Source organism: Mus pahari, chromosome 1 (assembly GCF_900095145.1).
Source record: "Mus pahari chromosome 1, PAHARI_EIJ_v1.1, whole genome shotgun sequence".
NCBI lineage: Eukaryota > Metazoa > Chordata > Mammalia > Rodentia > Muridae > Mus > Mus pahari.
Genome location: NC_034590.1, coordinates 112,339,019 through 112,353,963, shown reverse-complemented (window position 1 = coordinate 112,353,963; position 14,945 = coordinate 112,339,019). Strand labels below are relative to the sequence as shown.

The 14,945-nt window shown below is 46.6% G+C and overlaps 1 long non-coding RNA gene across 1 annotated transcript in view; it reads left to right on the top strand.

The window, feature by feature from the left end:
• LOC115063647 overlaps positions 1-10,659 on the top strand; it is a 20,717-nt gene extending 10,058 nt beyond the window's left edge. The window contains exon 3 of the long non-coding RNA XR_003843533.1: positions 10,324-10,659. This is a non-coding gene — a long non-coding RNA (uncharacterized LOC115063647). The remainder of the gene's footprint in view (positions 1-10,323) is intronic.
• Positions 10,660-14,945: the final 4,286 nt, after the last annotated feature.

Here is a 14,945-nt window from a genome sequence, read left to right as displayed (position 1 = left end):
GTGTGTGTGTGTGTGTGTGTTTGTGTGTGTGTGTAAAACACAACTCAGTGGTCCTCCACAGCAGATGGATGGTCAGGGAAAAGAGGAGTAGAAATAAGTGCATGCCTTGGGGTTAATAGTCAAACATACTTGAGTTCTCTAGTTGATCCTGCCATAGGGACCCAGCCTTTCTGTACTGTGCCTGATGCTTGGGCCTGATTGCCTCTGCATTCACTATTAGGTTGTCTTTCCTCTGAGGGGTCTGAATCCCAGTGTCCTGGATGGACATTGTCTGTTTATGGGAATGTCTTAGCTTTAACTGTCAACTTGGCACCTAGAGTCACCTGAGAAAGATGTCTCAATAAAGGGATTTTCTAGATCAGATTGACCTGTGGGTGTCTATATGGAGGATTCTCTTGATTGTTAATTGATGTAGGAGGGCCCGTCCCACTGTGGGCAGCACCATTCCCTAGGCAGGTTGTCCTGGCATGTACAAGAAAGCTAGCTAAGCATGAGTCTGCGAACAAACCAGGAAGCAACCTTACTCATGGTTTCTGCCTCAATGATAGACTGTGACCTGGAAGTATAAGCCAAGTAAATAATTGCTTCCCCTAAGTTTGCCTGTTGATCATAATTTTTTTATCACAGCAACAGAAAATAAACTCCAGTAGGGAGTCCTTTGTCATTTCTGGTCATCACATTTAACAAACTAGGAGAGCTCTGGGGTGAGAGGGAGTGGTTAGAAAATAAGAGGACCTGTCAGCAAGCTAGAGAATTTGGGAGGAGCCAAAGGGGATGAGGAAAAAGTAATCACTACCCATCAGTGGTTAAACTGAATGACTAAGCAGAGACATAACTGAGGTGAAGCCTATGTCTGACACTTGGTCAGCATGTGGACAAAAACCCCAAACCAGACAGCATAGGAAGTGAGAGAGAAAGCATAAAGGCTAGAGGCTGACTGAGCCTGGCCCTGGGGACCTGGAGGGTCAAGCTCTGGACTGTACTTTCAAGTGTTCTTTCTGATGGAAGGGGAACCAGCCGGGAGTTGGGGAAACCCACAAGAGCAGTAATACAGGTCCAGGAGGAGCCACCACAGTGACTGGCATATAGGCAGAGATAGTCAAAAGGTCATCAGGAAGGGAGACCTTCCTGTTTCAGGGACAATAAATAGCCCTAACTTGTGAGGTTTTTCAAAAGACTCAAGTCTCCATAGTCAAGGAAGAAAAGGGAGCTCAAAGCAGGGCTGTGTATGAGAGGCTATGAGTACCGAGGGCTTCAGAGATTGCCTGTGGCCTGTCTATGGAATGGTTCGCACTGAGGTGCTGCCCTGGTACTGGGAGGCCTAGACTTGCTGTGCCCAGGAGAGCACCTTGGCATCTTCTGGGATCCTTGTGATGCCAGATCCATTCAACTCTCAGGGAGCTTGTGGAGGTCACATATGAGCCAGGGTGAATCTCTCCAGGATGTGCAGGGACCCAACCCCCCTTTAGTCCAGCTGTTGGAGGAAGAGGGCAACAACAATTCTGGATACCTTGGGGGTTGGGTGGACACTGCAGCTGTGGGAGGAAAAAAAAGGCCTGGCTGGCCTCTGGAGAGCTGTGACCCTGACCGTAACTGGCAGGACATTGCAGCTGCCCCTACTGTGGGACCCTTGCCCTTTGGATGGTGCAGGCCCAAGGTCGGCCAAGCGCACACAGTTCTCTGGGTCAGAGAGGGCTGGCTAGAGCTCTATATTATTTCCACCTCACGACTCCTGGCAGGCAGTGGAATCCGGAAATCTGGGCTGAGCCAGAAACAGGAGGCCCTGTCCCTGAGGAGAGGGTCAGATAGTCCACTGTCTGGGCTGGGGGTGGAGCTTCATCCTACAAGGCTAGTCCTGTCTTCATGGTCTCTGTGTCACTCTGTGCAAAGACCCCAGCAGTGCTGCCTGCTAATAAGAGGCCAAGGCCGCCTTCACCATCTACCCAGGAGTGCCTGCTCAGTGCTGAGAGTGTAGCCTGTTAAGACCCATCCCCTGAGGAGCGAGGGGTTCTGGGCAGTGACCAGGGCTGGCTGGGATGCTCTTGGTACCTTCCTTCCTATGGAATATAAACCTAGGGAGGCCCAGCAACCTCTGTCTGACTCCTACCTCTGTCCCGTTACCATGGATTAGAGGGCTAGAGAGGGCTGAAGGGAAGAGTCTGAAGAAATCATCTCCGGCCTCTGCAGTGACCAGGCTCACACAGGGCTGATGCCCACCTACCCCAGACCCTTCTGGTCAGAGTCAGGCTACCCCAAACATAGCCTTTGTCCCCCTTTCCCTAGACTATATTCCTGAGAGCACAAAGGGCACATTAAGACATCAGGACCTTTGCTTTGTCGCAGGGACTCTGCCTCATCTATTTCTCTTACTGTTTAGACTCTACCAGAGGCTGCCTGCTGTTGACAGCATTGCCTGCCAACTTCCACATGACGAGGCCTCACAGGGGAGGCCAACTTCTCTGAAGGGAATTCTGAAGTTCCCACAGAGAGGCTGCTAGATGAGACCTGAAGAAGTGGGCAGTGCTTAAGAAAAGAAGGCCTCCAGTTTAGACCCTGATAGGTTAAGGGGGTCACTGGGCCTGGGTGGGGAGACCACAGCAGGACGGAGTGGATTGTAGAGGGAAGTAGGGTGGGTCTTCTCAACGGAGAACCTAAAGTTTGGATTGAAGGCAAGTCTTTCAAAGCAAGGAAGTAGCTGAGAATACTCAGGGGAAAGCCAGGAAGGGTGGATGTGGTGAGAGAAAGTTCTGGAATCTTTAACTATTTCTGTTTCCTATTTCCTCAAGCATGAGTGGATGACCAAGCCAGCTTGTGTAAGGCTGTGGGAGAAGGAAGTGGGAAGGTGCTCATGAGTGAATGAGTGGCTGGGGGGATGGGGCTAGGCCTCAGGACTGATGGGTGAATGGGTGAGGTACGGCTGGGGTCAGGACGTAACATTATGGAAAGTGAATAGCCATAAGCACTGCTGGCTATTAATCCTCTGCAGTGGAACTGGGCTCTGGTTTCCAGATCAATACGTAGTAATTAAGAGAGAAAAATTATTAAATAATACTCAGAGGCCCCAAATTCTTGGCAGATAAGAGAATCAGAGGACTCCACAAAGGACATTGCCCCACAGGATGGGGACCGGGGAGCTGTGATGAAGATGGGTCTGAGGAAAGCTGTTTGGAGTCCAGGCGGGCAAGAGGAGGCTGAATGGGCCAAGGGCCTCTTGACAGGGCACTGCTCGGAGAGAGGAAAGAAGGAAGGGTGTGCAAGTTCAGAGGCCACTAGAGAGGGTCCAGGGGCAGGGGATGAGCTCCAGGTGAGGCGTGGGATAGGGCTCCAGCAAGGTGTCCGTCTCTGGCCGTATCCACCTCCTCTAGCCTGCCCAGGGTCTGAGAATGCTCGCTGTCTCAAGTTTAAGCCAAGACCCACTGTACACGAGACTGATCATAGTAAGGCCAGCCAGTGCCGTGGATCAGTGTCTGCAGGATACATGCACTTCCGAGTCCAAGTGTCACTGCTGAGTGGAGGTGCAGGGTTCAGATGCAGCACCTGGTGGGGTAGACTATTCTCTATATCTGTCTCTGACTCAGTGCCCAGATTGCACATGTATTGAGATAGAGCCCACGATGGGGATGGAACTACAGGCCTGCAAGGCTCTGTGGCATCTGTTTTCCTAGCCAGATCAGTGACTTCTGGCTCCTTTTGCTCCTTCTAGGAAATCCAGGGTTTATGGTTTCCTGGCCTGCAAGGAGGCTCCTACCACAATAGTGTCCAGGTTTTAACCCCAGGCTTTGGGTCCCTAGTCTAGCAGGCCTGCAGCATCTGCCTAGGGCAGGCTCCTTGTAAACCATGAATGCCCAAGGGCCAGGGACAGCTCTGTCCCACCCCACTGTTGGGAGAAGGAGTGGATCTGCCTTTCAAGAGAGCTTCAATGTCCTGAGGCCATCTTTGGAGCTGATTCATCCCTTTAGAGACACTGGAAACTGAGATGAAGGTGGTGTCCTTTTGTCCCTCCATCAGTCACTGCTAGGACACACATAGGTGGCCCTAGAAGGAACAAGAACTCAGGTGAGACAACTCCTATGAGCTGGAGCATCTCTAGTGAGGAGAGTCAAGAGAGCATAGCAGCCTCCTCCATTTGACTACAGCTCCACCCCAAGACTCAGAGACAGACAATAGGGACTTATTAGGGAGATTGGCATATACGGTTGTAGACACAGACGTCTCATGACGAGTCCCAAGTGTGATCTGAACTGGGGAAATAGCTAGTGAAGTCCAATTTGCTTAGAATCAGGGGAGCCAATGAACTAATACACAACCCAAGACTGAGGGCCTACAGCCAGGGGTCAGGGCTGTCAGTGAAGGCCCTGGATCCAAAGGCTCTCCCAGAGAGCCTGATGTCATCAGAGAGGTCTGATGTCCAAGGGCAAAGGAAATTTTTTACCTGGAGGAGGGGGTTAGGGGAGGGGAGGATCTCACTGTTTTCCATCTGGACCCTTAGCTCAGTTCAGATGCTGCTGCCCACATTGGGCGAGGTGGGTCTTCCCCACAACCACTGATTCAAGTTTCAGTATCTTCCAGAAAAATTTCCAGAAACCTATTCAACAGCTGTGCTTTCTCAGCTATCTGGACATCACATAACCAGAGTCAGGCTGACACCCTAAACTTCCAAGTCCACTCAGGTCAATGTGGTGGCATGTCAACATGACTAGCAACATCCCCCTAAATCTTCTTTTATCTCCCAGTAAAGACTGCAAGGCCATGGTTGTACACAACATGAGCTACCCATGTGGTGTATTCCAAGTATCCCCTGAACCCTTCACCAAAAGAGAATGTGTGGTTCTTGGTGATGTTTGCTGTCTCCCTGACATCCATAACTCAAAGGCTATGGATCATGTGATTGAGGAATAAGCTAGGGAAGAAACATGAAGAAAACAGTTACTGTGTCCTCAGATGTGACTACCTACCCACAGATACCCTTTTTTAAACAAAAAGATTAATTTTCTGGGTGTGGGGTGCACAGTTTTAATCCCAGAACTCAGGAGGCAGAAGCAAGTGGATCTTTGTGAATTCAAGGCCAGCTGGGTCTACATAGAAAGTTCTGGGCCAGCCAGAGCTATATAGGAAGAAACACTGAGAGTTTTGAAACTTTTCATTTTTTTGTGTATGTGTGTTTTGCCTGCACTACATGTGTGTAGTGCCCATGGAGGCCAGAAAGGACTGTTGGATCCTCTAGAACTAGAGTTATAGGCAATCATGAGCTGGCATGCAGGTACTGTGAACCAAACCCAGGACCTCTGCAAGAGTAGCCAGTGCTTTTAACTGCTGAGCCATGGTTCCAGACACATTCTTAAAAGAGGAAGTGCTGTGGCCACTTTCTCTGGTCACATGATTTTAGCTAGCAGTCAGAAATCCCCTTTTCCACACCCCCCCCCACCACACATTCTGCAGCCCATTTGCCCTCAGCAACTCAGCTAGTCTTGGCTCTTATCTGACAGGTAACCTATACCTTCCCCTGGCCTGAGAGCACTTATGGTAGCATTGACTTTAACCCCAGGGCCTGCCATGAACTGCAGATCTCTCCTGGTAGTCAGGGTCAGGCATTTCACCAACCCCTAATTCCTCCTCAGCCTCAGAAGCTCAGATTGGCTGGGGGTAGGATAGGGATGTAGATTTCTTTACATCCAATTCAATGTAGTGTTTGTTGTATCTCCTTGCAGAAGTGTACCTCATTCTGGAACCAAAATTTCTTGGCCAGCAGAGCATAACACTGTGCAAAAAGGAAGTAGAAATTTTGCTTAGTGGGTGCCTGGGGGTTGTGGGTATCCCATGTCACTCCTTGATTTCTGGATTCATGACTCATGACTATGGAAGAAATAGTGCTGGACAGTGAACATTGAGGCAGAGAACATTCAGCCTTCTGGAGAATTCTGCTTCAGCTCTTATTAGCCACCCAGTTGGTGCTGTACCTTATCTTCAAGTCAGCTGCTTCAGAGTGATGGAGACACAGATTTGTGAGTCATATGGATGTAGCCTTACGCTATGCTTTAATGTGTTGGCAAGTGTATTCCTTTCTCAGAGAGGAAGCAGTATCACTGAGGTTGAAGGGTCTGAACACAAACACAATGGTATTAAGATGGACTTTGGGGAGGAGACTCATTTAGGAGGGCGGAGTCCTAACAAATGGGCTCCGAGTCTTACAGAAGGAGTGAGGGATGGATCCACTCTTCCCTCCTTGCTAGGGTACATCAGGGAGGTACCATCTAGGAGGAACAGGTCTTCCTCAGACACATTGATCTTCAGCTTCTCCTCTTTAAGAAGCCCAAGAGACAAATTTCTGTTGTTTTTTGAGTAAGCAGTCTAGGGCTGGGAGAAAGCCCAGTTGGTAGTATTTGCTTTTAAAGCATGAAGTCTTGAATTCAATCCCCATAACCCACATTTAAAAAAAAAAAAAAAAAAAAAAAAAGCAAGCATGGCATGCTGGTGTCTGCTTATAACCCCAGTGCTGAAGAGGCAGAAATGGAGGTGGGGGTGTCCCTGGGGCTCACTGGTTAGCTGGGTGAGCTATAGTCGTTTGAATGAGAAATGTCCTTTATAGGCACTGGTATTTGAACACTTTGTCCCCTGTTGGTGGCGCTGTTTGGGGAGGTTCAGAAGGCGCAGTCTTGCTGGAGCGGGCAGATAGGCTTTGAGGGGTTATAGCCTTGCTCCGCTTCCAACTTACTCTCTCTTGACTGTGCTTACAGTTAAAGATCTGATTTGTCCGTGGTTAAAGATGTGAGCTCGCCATGTCTTCCACTTGTTGCTATGCCTTCCTGCTATGATGGACTCTCATCCCTCTGGAACCATGAGCCAAAATAAACCCTCTCTCCCATAAGGTGCTTTTGGTCATGGTATTTATCACAGCAACAGAGAGTGCACTGCAGCAGCAGCTGAGCTGCATCTCAGCTCCTTGTTTGCATCTCTCTCCCACATTTCTTTGCAATTAATTTTCTTTTTTCTTTTTTTGTTTTTTTTAAATGAATTAATTAGTTAATTTTACATTCCATATTTTATTCTCCCCCTCCACCCTCCTACTGATCCACATCCCATACCTCCTCCCCTCTTCCCTGTCTCCACGTGGATGTCCCCACCCCCTACCCCACCTGACCTCTAAACTCCCTGGGGCCTCTAGTCTCTTAAGGGTTAGGTGCATTATCTCTGAATGAACACAGACCTGGCAGTCCTCTACTGTATGAGTGTCGGTGGCCTCATATCAACTGGTGTATGCTGTTTGTTTGGTAGTCCAGTGTTTGAGAGATCTTGTGGGTCCAGATTAATTGAGACTGCTGGTCCTCCTACAGGGTCACCCTCCTCCTCAGCTTCTTTCAGTCTTTCCCTAATTCAACAACAGGGGTCAGCTGCTTCTGTCCATTGGTTGGGTGCAAATATCTGCCTCTGACTCTTTCAGCTGCTTGTTGGGTCTTCTGGAGTGCAGTCATGCAGGGTCCCTTTTTGTGAGTGCTCCATAGCCTCAGTAATAGTGTCAGGCCTTGGGACTTTCACTTGTTTGGTTAGAGTTACCCCAGGATAGTTTATATTATTTGTGGCTATTGTGAAGGGAATTGTTTGCCTAATTTCTTTCTCAGCCTTGAGCTGGATCTCTTTTTGGGTCTGTCACTGGACCTTCTTTTCCTCAGGGTCCTCTCCATTTCCATCCCTGTAATTCTTTCAGACAGGAACAAATATGGGTCAGAGTTGTGACTGTGGGATGCCCCCTCCCTCATTTGATGCCCTGTCTTCCTGCTGGAGGTGGGCTCTATAAGTTCTCTCTCCCCACTGTAGGGCATTTCATCTAAGGTCCCTCCCTTTGAGTCCTGAGAGTCTCTCATCTCCCAGGTCTCTGGTGCATCCTGGAGGGTTCCCCTAACCTCCTACCTCTTGAGGTTGCCTGTTTCCATTCTTTCTGCTGGCCCTCAGGGCTTCAGTCCTTTCCCTCACCCAATACCAGATCAGGTTCTCCTCTCCCTCCCACTCTACCCCCCCATCCACTTTTCCTCCCGGGTCCCTCCTTCCCTCCCCACTTGTGATTGCTTTCTTCTCCCTCTCAAGTGGGACTGAGGCGTCCTTACTTGGGCGCTTCAGCTTGTTGACCTTTTTGGATTCTGTAGTCTGTATTTTGGGTATTCTTTTTTTTTTTTTTTTTAGGCTAATATCCACTTAAGATAGTATACATAAGCGACCACAAAAATTCTACCAGAGAACTTCTCCAGCTGATAAACAATTTCAGCAAAGTGGCTGGATATAAAATTAACTCAAATAAATCAACAGCCTTCCTTTATTCAAATGATAAACAGGCTGAGAAAGAAATTAGGGAAACAATTCCCTTCACAATAGCCACAAATAATATAAACTATCCTGGGGTAACTCTAACCAAACAAGTGAAACTCCTGTATGGCAATAACTTCAAGTTTCTCAAGAAAGAAATCGAAGAAGATCTCAGAAAATGGAGAGATCTCCCATGCTCATGGATTGCCATTCATTTTCTAATCAAGTTCATTCTAAATTCCTAACCATTCAGCGAAACCACTAGACATAGTCCGAGAACTGGCCCTATAATCCAGGTCTGGCCGTTTCTCTTCCCAAGCCAATGGCATAGCCGAGTCCACTGGCCAAGGCTCTGCCCACCGAGAGGGTTCCCTCCCCACTGTCCTAGAGTGTTCAAAAAGGAGCAATAGTGCAGCTGTCATTACAGGGTGTGCCTGCACAACTCTGCTGTCTTACTTAGGATTGCTATTGCAATAGAACACCAAGACCAAAACAACCTGGGGAGAAAGGTTCATTTCATCTTGCATCTATTTCCATGTCACAGCTCATCAGTGAGAGAAATCAGGGCAGGAACTCAAACAGGGCAGGAAGCTAGAGGCGGGAACTGAAGCAGGAGCCATGAAAGAGTGCTGCTCACTAGCTTGCTCATCCTTCTTTCTTATACCATCCAGGACCATCCACCCAAGCGTGGCACTGCCACCAGTGGGATGAATACACTTACATCAACCGTCAGTCAAGAGAATGTACCACACAGGCTTTTTCATGGGCCAGCCTGTTGGGGGTATTTTCTTAATTGATGTTCCCTCTTCCAAAATGACTCTAGCCCGTGTCAAGCTGACATAAAACTAGCTCATGATGGACAGCTCAGGGTGCACAGTAACGTGTGAGACATGTTCCTATGAATACCCAGTAGCAGTCAAGATCAAACTCTCATTAGGGAATCAGTGTCTGCAAATAAGGGCAGGGCCTCTCTCTACAATCTGTCAGGACAGTCTGCAGCTATTTCCTTGTGGGATCAAGCCAAAACCTCCTTTGCAATCCCAGCATAGAACCCCCATGGGAGAACATCTAAACCTTTTGGGAATCCTCCCTGTTTTGTGCCCTACTCAAATCTAGAGGCCATTAGCATAGCTTAGTAAATGCTTAAGCAACACACTCAAGTAAGGAATATGAATAGAGGCTGTGCTTTTTTTTTTTTTTTTTTTTTTTTTCGAGAAGCATGAGTCATGTGCAGTGACTTACCTTTCCTTGTAAGAGATGTTTTGACGTGCCTAGATATCTTATGTTAAAATTCATTTGAATTGACTTCCCGACCTGACACATCATTGTCTTACCAAGAAGTCAGTAGTTGCCACTTATTTTTCTTAACTATTGATTCTTTGTGAATTTCACATCATTCACCCCAGTCCCACTCATCTTCCTGTTCCTTTATATCCACTCTCTTCCCTTTCAACCTCCCTGCAAAAAGAAAAGAAGATAGAATTAACAAAAAATTCTTGTTGCAGAAGCTGTAGTGTGTCACAGTGTGTCCCACAACGTACCCTCGTGTCTGCACATCTTTACTTCCAAATATTCACTGCAATGAGTCATTGGTCTAGTTCAAGGTTTCTGGCTTCTGCTACACCAATCAATACTGTATCCTCATGGGAACTCCTCTTGGCTATCCCGTTGTTGCCCTGTGTCATGGAGATCCTGCAGCTTAGGAGCTGCAGGGTTGGCTTTTTCACACACTCTAGCAGGTCAAAACCTTCCATGGGCTCATTTTATGTCTTACATTTCATTTATTTTAATGCTCATCAGATGATGCATCCTGCAGGGAAACTTGGTGGTTAGTTGTTGTCTACTCTAAATTCTTAGATTGTGTGTGTGGGTTAGCTTAGGAGAGTTTGGATATATTGGGTCCTGAGGAGAGACTAGCTTGTGTAGCAAGTGTTAGCAATGGTCTGGTGTTTTCTGTTCATTAGTAACTGGACTTAAGCTTCCTCAGGGCTCATTTGGAAATGAACTACCAGATTTTATTTCTAACAGGTGTTTCCAGAGCGGTCTAACCTGGGCAGGAGTGAGCACTTTCCAGCAGGTGGCCGAGTACTAAAAGGTGGCCCAGTCTAAAGAGAAAGCAGTGTTGGCTGTCTGCTTGCCTTCCCTGGGTCTGGAGCCAGTGTGTTCATCTACCGCCGCTGTCCTCTTCTGACGTCAGACCAAAGTTTCTTCAGACTTCTCTAACATGAATGAAACAGCAGTGACTCTTCAGGAATTTTCCAGGCCTTCAGCACCAGGCTGAGACTGCTGAAGCAATCAGCTTTTTGGACTAAACAGCCTGTTTAGTATTGTGTAAGTCAATCTAATAAATCCTCCTTTATAACACACATTTCCTTTATTAGTCTTGTCTCCAAAGAACCCTATTTCATCCACATTGAGCTACCCGTAGCAGGTTCTAGAGAGGCAGAACTCTAAGGATGGATTTCTCTAGTGGGCTTGATGGTGTCTGACCTGGTTCTCCAATTCATCTACACCTGGAATTGCTAGAGTCTACACTAACAGAGAGCATTACCAATCCATCTTATGCATTCAAGAACTGTACAGTGAGTTAACACATACACACGCCTACATGCACACACATGTTTAAATAAACAAACAAATTAAATAAATAAATAAATAAAAATTTAAAATAAAAGAAAAGAGAATGTCCCTTCCTTCCAAGAATGGATGTGGGCCAAGAGGTGGCAAAGGCTCGAAGCTCTGATGGATCAGAGCCAGAACAGTCATGAGCCTCTGTGGGTCACATAGTACCCATATAGTACCCACATAGTACCCACATGCTCCATGTGGGCAGGAGCTTTCCTCAGGGGTGCTCTGCCCCTGGTATGTGTCCCTTGTTATATGTTTCCAGCCTTCTGTTACCATTGGTCTCTTCTATATGCTAATCTTCATCCTCCTTTCCCCCAACATGCTGTGCTAATGAACAGCAGAGACCAAGCAGTGTCCATAAATGATCTAACTTGGGTAGCTCAGTGGTATGTGTCCCTAAAAGTGCAATGGGGAATCTTTTTTTTTTTTCCCAGCCCCGCAATGGGGAATCTTACTAAACATTAATCCATCTGTGTAAACAAGTTCCAGAGCAAATGAAACATTTATCTTGAGAGACTGGAGAGGCAGCTCAGTGTTTAAGAGTACTGGCTATTCTTCCAGAAGGCCTGGGGTTCAATTCCCCTCACCCGTATGGCAGTTAATAACAGTCTGTAATGGCTGTAGTCCTATGGGCTCCAATGTCCTCTTTTGACCAGGCATGCAAGTGGTACATAGACATGCATGCAGGCATAACATGCATACACATAAAATAAATAAAAAGACTTTAAAAGTTTACTTTGAATGGTAGCAACAGAAAATCTCAGCTCCTCAACCAGTTTCCACACAAGTCAGCTTATAGACAGAACCCCCTGACAACTGTGTCACACTTCCGAAAAGTTTTATGCCAGGTGGTAGTGGTGCATACCTTTAATCCCAGCATTCAGAAGCAGAGGCAGGTGGAGCTCTATGAGTTCAAAACCAGCCTGGTCTACAGAGTGAGTTTCAGGACAGCCAGGGCTACACAAAGAAACCTCTTCTCAAAAACCAACCAACCAACCAGTTTTATAGTCAATCAAGCCAATCGATCTTTCTCCAAAAGAACTCATGAGGTTTGATTAGGGTAACTATACATCCAGGAAAAGGAAAAACAAAACAAAACAAAATACCAGAACTTTTATGGCCTACCAGATACTGGCTCTGAATTGACACTGATTCTGGGAGACCTCCTCCAGAGCATTGTGGTCCTCCAGTTAAGTGGGTGCTTAGAGAGGTCATATGATTAATGGAGTTTCAGCTGATGTCTGACTCATAGTGGGTCCACTGGGCCAAGGAAGTCACCCCAGTCCGAGATGTATTATTGGGACAGATATACTTAGAGCTTGGCAGAATCCCAACATTGGTTGTCAGATGTGTGGAATGAGAGCTATTATGGTCTGAAAGGCCAAATGGAAGCCATTAGTTGCCTCTTCCAAGGAAAATAGTGAACCAAAGAAGAAAATTCCCTGGAGGAATTATAGAAATTAGTTCCACCACTAAGACCTTGCAAGATGCTGGGGATGGAGTGGGGTGGGAAAATGGCTCAGGGGTTAATGGCACTTAGCTGCTCTGACATAGGACTCAGGTTTGAGTCACAGCACCCACATGGTGGCTTACGGGTATTGGTAATTCCAGTTCCAGGAGGCCCCTTCTGGCCTCCAAGTGCACTACACACATGTGGTTCATAGACAGGCTTGTAGGTAAAACACCATACACATTTGTTTTTTTAAATGAGAGGTACTGGAGAGGTGAGTTGGAGGTTAAGAGCATTGACTGCTCTTCCAGAGGACCCTAGTTCAATTCCCAGCATACCATAGGGCTGCTCATAACTGTCTGTAGCTCCAGTTCCAAGAGATCTAATGCCCTCTCCATGTGGGTACCAGGCACATATGTGGTGCAGTCATATGTGTAGGCAAAACACTCATAAGCAAAGAGGTATAATACATAAACAAATCTGAAAATTTTAGAAAGATGCAGGGGTGTTGGTTACACCTACATGTCCCTTTAACTCTCCCTTTTAGTCTATGCAGAAGACAGATGGATCATGGAGAATGACAGTTGACGATGGCAAACTTAATCAAGTAGTGACTCCAGTCACAGATGCCAACTTCCTTATTTGAGCAGATTAACGTATCTCCTGGCATCTGGTATGCAGCTATTGGTCTGGCAAGTTCTTTTTTTTCTTGAAACCTGTCCACAAGGGCAACCAGAAACAATTTGCTTTCAGCTGACAAGGCTAGCAGGAATACCTTTACCTCAGGGGTATATTAACTCTCCAGCCCTGTGTCATAGTTTAGTTTGCAGGGCTCCTGGTACACAAGGCATTCACATTGGCCCATTACATCGATGACATTACATTGATAGGACTAAGTGACAGGGAAGTGACAGGCACTTTGGACTTGTTAGTAAAGCATTTTGGATTTTGGTGGCAGAAAGCTCCATACTTGGGTGTTACTCCAGCCCATACACCAAATAAACTCAGAAAGCTGCTAGTTTTGAGTGGGACCCAGCTGCTGTGCCAGTTGCTCTGTCACTTGGATCATATGATGCAGCCCACTTGATGGTTACTTAAGGTGGCAATGGCAGATAGGGATGCTGTTTGGAGTCTTTGGCAGGACCTTATAGGTGAATCACAGTGGAGCCCCTTGGGACTTTGGAGCGGGCCCTATGATCATCTATAGACAACCATCCTCCCTTTGAGGGATAACTCTTGGCTTGCTATTGGGCCTTAGTGGAAACTTGACATTTAACAATGGGATGTCAAGGTCTGTATTTATGTCATAGTCTCTCAGCCCTAAAATGGGATATCCTTAATGCCCACCACCCAAGACTAGGGTTATATGCAGAGGGGGTGACTGAAAGGTTTTAAGATCTAGAGATGGTAGAAACAGGGTAAAAGTCTAGCAAAGCAAATCACAAACCCCCCAAACAGCGCTGGGAAAGGACAAGGGGACAGAGCAATATCAGGTTGAATAGAACTAGTGGTTTCTTAGGAATGACTTTAAATACGTAGCTGCCCACATCCAGCAGATGCAGTCTCAACATTTGTCCTAAAGAAATGAACCTCCGTATCTACTCAGATGCACATTCACACCCAGAGAGTCAGGCTCTCCTCGCACGGCCTCTCTGCCAGCCAGAGGCTTGCCCTAAAGCCCAGGTTTTCCTTGCACCTAGTACGTAGTCATGTTGGTCTCCAACCATAGGAAGTCTTCTGCCTCAGCCTCATGGGTGCCAGGATTCTAAGTGTGAGCACATAACATCTATGTTTTGTTGACAACGCCATACATGCCTACTGTATCTATATCATTTTTACTTCTCTGGCTCCAGCTCCTTCTGTACCCTATCCCGCTCCCCCTCAAATTCCTTACCTCTTCTTTAATGATTATTGTTTTATATGTGTGTGCATAAGTATACATGTATTTTTAAGTAAACAAAATAATGTTTCTCTATTACCTGTAAAAAAAAAAAAAACATTCTCCTTTTTTTCCCCCATAGTAACCTCAAGTGTAATAGATGAAAATGTGCCTTAAAAGATTAATGGTTGGCTAAGCATATTGGGTACAGCTGCTATCCCAGAACTTTGTGGGTAGAGGCAGGAGGATCAGTTCAAAGTCATCCTCAGCTACAGAGGGAGTTCAAGGCCAGCCTGGGCTATGGGAGACTCCGTGTCAGTCCTTCCTAAAGGAAGATGGAGACTGTAGAGATGAGGAGCAGATCAGTGGTTGTGTAAGAGAGGTGGGAACTGTGGCTTTATTTGAGAAGCATCAGGGATAAACACACATGTGTACACACATACATGCACACACATACACATACATGCATACACACAGCACACACACATACATATATGCACACACAGCATACTCATATACACATCCATGTATACACACAGCACACACATATGCACATATACATACATACACACACAACACACACATATACATGTACATGTACACACACAGCATACACATATACATACTTACTACATACATACATGCACACACATACACATATACATGCATATATGCACACACAGCACACACACA